General features: G+C 38.3%; 1 pseudogene; it reads left to right on the top strand.

The window, feature by feature from the left end:
* Nucleotides 1-571: 571 nt before the first annotated feature.
* On the top strand, nt 572-3,826 carry LOC119816057 (annotated as a pseudogene).
* The last annotated feature ends 1,378 nt before the right edge of the window (nt 3,827-5,204 follow it).

Consider the following 5,204-nt stretch of genomic DNA (forward strand, 5'->3'; position numbering starts at 1 on the left):
TTAGGGCTGGAGAGATGGCTCAGAGGTTAAGAGCATTGCCTGCTCTTCTAAAGGTCCTGAATTCAATTCCAGCAACCACATGGTGGCTCACAACCATCTGTAATGGGGTCTGGTGCCCTCTTCTGGCCTGCAGGCATACACACAGACAGAATATTGTATACATAATAAATAAATAAATATTTTTTAAAAAGAACTTAAGAGAAGTCAATTAGAGAACTTTTATTAAAGCCTCGATTTAAGCATTACAACTGTGATGATGGGCAGTTGCTTTGCTAAAATTGAAATAAATTGCCTTTAATAGAAATGTGAAATAATATATGAGAGGAAGTTACAGATCATCATACTTACTGACCAATTAAGAATACAATGAGTCCTTTATTAGTCAGTGACTAAGTAAGTCTTAGTGTCTCAGAAAAGCAAGACATGGTAAGGCTTTAAAAGTAAAATGGCTACAATTATTATCCTACCAGGTACAGGCTGAGAGATTACTATTATTATTGATTTATATTTTTTTAAATGAAGGACCCTGGCATCCACTGCTCTGTGCAGCCTGCTAGTGTGGCCCAGCAACATGTCACACTTACAGATGAAACACCTGTACAGAAGATCAAGAAGCAGAACATCAAGTTGTGGCAGTGAAACTTGAAGCTGCAAAAAGCATCATACACAAGTCTCTTATAACCCCAAAATGGAGATATGCCTGAAGAAGAAATAAAACCTGGAAAAGTTAAAACGTCATATGGGCTCTGCAGAAGCACAAAGTGGGGGCGTGCCTGAACAGATAGTGGAAAACTCAAAAGTTAAAAAAAAATTACTGTCAAAACCTATCATTTTAACCAATGGAGAAACAGCAACAATACCCTCTCCTGATTCAGAACCAAAATAGAAAAAGAAGAAAAAGGCGAATGATGTAGGGCCTGACAGTGTGAATATGTTTCACTATCATTGCTTAATAAAGAAATTTATTTGGCCAATATTCGGGCAGAATAGAGTCAACTCAGGTGGGAAATCCAAGCAGAGATAGAGGAAGATGAGTAACATATCAGAACAAGAATGGTAAGCCATAGCCATTTGGTAATACACAGATTATTAGAAGTGGGTTAATTTAGTTGTAAGAACTAGTTAATAATAAGATGGAGCTAATGGGCCAAACAATTTGTAATTAATATAAGTTTCTGTGTGATTATTCTTGACTGGGAAGCCAAAAAACAAAAGCGCAGTCTCTGTTTACAAACAGTGCCAATATGGGACATGTATATCCACACAGGCCAGAGAAAGATTTAAAAAAATAAAGGGGATTCTAGACGCAGAAAAACAGTCAAAACTGGCTCCTTGGTAGCTACACTTTTTTCAGATAGGCTTTGTTGGCTGGCAGTGAGCAGATGCAGCTTTAAGAACCAGCTTTCTGTTTCATGCTGGTGGCATCCACAGCTCTTTTGGAAGGCTCTGGTATGGAACACTTGAATAGGGTTTGTGGGTAGCATGTTTCAAGTTACTTGGCAGATTTATGTTTTACTCACACAGACAAAAAAGTTTTGTGGGCAGCATGCTACAAGTTGCTTGCTGGTGGTATAGACCTGTTACTTCCCAGAGGGGGTAAGCATGCCTCTAACATGTTGGGAAACCAATCAGGGCAGAGCCAGCAACCAAAGCCACAATGCTGGTCCAAACCATGCCTGCTTAACATTTTAAAAAGTCTCCTGGTCAGAAAACAATTACAGATATGCAATAAAGACAAATTCCAACAAAAACTAACTTTTAAAGGCATAACAAGTCTTTCAAAAATGTACTTAGGTCAAAGAAATAAAGAAAATGGGTATAGGCAGTTATAGAAAGAAATAGTTTAAAAAATTTCTAAAGTCTTTAAAGATACAGTAAAAGTAATATTTTTAAAAGCCACGTAAAGTATACATATTATGTATATCACTGTGTTTTTTTTTATTTTTTGACTACTAATTAGCTAACAACAGAGAGATATTTAGTTGTGAGAACTGCTGAGCTAAGCCAACATAAAAGCATGTTGACTTCAAACTTTGGGTCTAAGGATATGTTGCTTTGCAAAAGAGGTTCTGTTTTTGTCTCCATAGAAGATGAGAAGCTGTGGATTCCTTCCAAGTTAATATGATTTGATTGAACAAGACTCCCTAAAACAGCTTCAAGACAAATGGCTGAGACTATGCAACATGCAGTTTCAAAGACAACTATAGCCAAGATAGACCTATAGAATTTCATATTTAAATGTTTTAAGAACTTAAACTTTTCTAGACAATGAGACATGTCTGCTCCTGGCAGCATCAATTTACTTCAGAGAAGATAATGGACATTGAAGAAAGTCCACATGGAGTTTACTTTCTTTGTGGCAACAATCAGCCAATGGCTACGAAAGTGCTCTTGTCTCAACTGCTTGACAGTATGCTTTATAAATTAATCTTGTCTAACCTTATCAATGAAAACACTCTATAGAAGAAATGGGCTTCAAGTGCATTACTGAGATACAACATAAAAGTATTAGACAATTTCTAGAAAACAGGAATCTTGCTGGCAGCCACAAAAAACAGGCAGTGGTAACCTTTTGCTTTCCTCATCCTTGTGGTTAAGTTTATTGTGAAGCTGAAGCTCAAGACCTGGAATGGAACAGGAGTCCTGATTCTCTCTTCTACCAGAGAACTGGCCATGCAGTTCTAAGGAACTTATGACACACCATGTTCAGATGTATGGAAAGATTATGGGTGTTAGTAACAGGTCTGCTGAAAGGCAGAAGCTCATCAATGGCATCAACAAGATCATGGCTACTCCACACCAGTCCCTTCACACATGCAGAATACTCCAGGGTTTTTGTATAAAAGCTGCCAGTTATTGATGAGGCCTATCATATCTTAGATGTTGGGTTTGAATAAGAATTAAAGTAAATTAGAAAAGTTTTGCCAGCATGCAGGCAAACTATATTCTCTTCTGCAACACAAACTCAAAAAGTTGAAGGCTTGGCAAGAATTTTTCTGAAAAAATGACCATTGTTTGTGGGTATTAATGACAATAAATAGGTTGCCACTGAGAATGGGCTTTAGCCCATTGTATGTCCCTCTGAGAAGAGATTTCTTCTGCTATTCACACTCCTTAAGAAGAACCAGAAGAAGGAAGTGATGGTTTTATTTTCCTTGTATACATCTGTGAAGTACCACTATGAGCTATGAAACTACATTGACCTGACTATCTTAGTCATCCTTGGAAGGCAACAGTAAAATAAGTGAACCACCATATTCTTCCAAATCTACAACTTAGATTCAGGAATATTTCTGTGCACAAATCTGGCAGCCAAAGAGTTGGGCATCCCTGAAGAGGACTGGATTGTTCAGCATGATCCTCCTGATGATGCCAAGGAATACTTTCATCATGTGGGTAGAACTGCTAGGGGCCTGAAGATGAAAGAAGGACGGCCCTGCTCATCTTGCACCATGAAGAGTCAAGTTTTCCTCATTAATTGAAGCAATCCAAGGTCCCAGTGAATCAGTTTGACTTTTCCTGGTCTGAAGTTTCTGATATTCAGTCTCAACCGGAAAAGATATCAAAAAGCACTATTTTCTCTTTAAGTCTGCACAGGAAGCACATAAGTCTTATATACAAGTATATGACTCATGCTCTTTCAAGCAGATCTTTAATGTGAACAACTTATATTTGCCTCAGGTGACTCTGTCTTTTGGTTTTAAGGTTCTTCTTTTCATTGATCTGAATGTAAGCAGCCAAAGACAAACTTTAAAAGGGAGGAGGTGGTCGTGAATTTGGCTACCACAAAACAAAGAAAGTGGAGATATCCAAGATCTTTAAATGAAACAGGAAGAAGACAGCAGTGCTGTATGGAGAGCTACTTGTTTGTTTCCAGCTGCTCAGCCCCAAAATAATCACACAGAAACTGTATAATTTCAATACTCTTTGGCCAATAGCTTAAGTGTATTACAGGCTAATTCATATCTTAAATTAACCCATCTCCATTATTCTGTGTATTGCCACGTGGCTATGGCTTAATGGGTAAATTTCTGTCACTGGTATATGTCTAAGGTGGGGCTATGTGGCTTCTTATTGACTCTGATTTCTTTCTGCCATCATTCAGTTTAGTTTTCCCTGCCTAGTTAAGTTCTCTCTTGCTATAGGTGTGAAACAGTTTCTTTATTCATTAACCAATAAAAGCAGTACATATACAGTAGGATGTTGCACATCATTTCTCCTTTTCTGTTTAAATAAAAAAGAAAGTTTTAACTTTAACATAGTAAAATTACATATAAGAAAACAGTTAGCTTTTGTCTGCGAGGACTCTGGCCAGCAAGGGGCCCTGATCCTGTACCAGAAGATTCATTGGAGGGGTGAGTGTGCTCCTGACTGGCAGCAGAAGCCCTGGAAATAGAGGACAAACATTCTTCAACCCCCTAATCTTTCTGGTCATTCTGCAGGGGCTTCTCTCCCCGGCTACTGCCTCTCTCTTCCTATCCAATTCTAGCTTGCTCCCAGGTACCCCTTCCCTTCTTTGGGGCAAGAAGATCTCCCAGCTCAGCTTTGGGGCTGGGATGGGGTGGTAGTGCAAACAGGTGGGACCTTCTTTGTTTCACTAAGCCTGCAAGCAGCAAGCTAGGCCTTTTGTCTGTGAGGTCTCTGGCCAGCAAGGGGACTGGATCTTGTACCAGAAAATCCATTGGAGAGCATTCGAAGGAAGATATGGGCAGGCACCAATGCAAGAATTCCTTCAACAATCTAAAAAACAATATGATAACACCAGAACCTAGTGAACATACAACAGGAAGACTTGAACACCCTAATCCAGAAGAAGTAGAAAATATAGACATTATGAAAGTTATAGAATCCCTCGAACAGGATGAGAAAAACTCCCTTAAAGAAATAGATGAGAAGAACAACAAAAAATTTGAAGAAATGAATAAATCCCTAAAAGATACCCTAGAAAACCAAGGAAAAAAAAAACAATCAAATGGATAATGGAAACAGTTCAAGACTTGAAAACTGAAATGGAGGCAATGAAGAAAACAAACCGAGAGCTGTTTGGATATAGAAAATTGAGGTAAATGAACAGAGATGACAGAGACAAGCATAACCAACAGAATACAAGAGAGAGAAAAAAGAATCTCAGATATTGAAGACACCATAGAGAAAATAAATGCACTGATCAAAGAAAACAGCAAATCCAACAAATTCTCATCACA

Source organism: Arvicola amphibius, chromosome 6, assembly GCF_903992535.2.
Source record: "Arvicola amphibius chromosome 6, mArvAmp1.2, whole genome shotgun sequence".
Classification (NCBI taxonomy): domain Eukaryota; kingdom Metazoa; phylum Chordata; class Mammalia; order Rodentia; family Cricetidae; genus Arvicola; species Arvicola amphibius.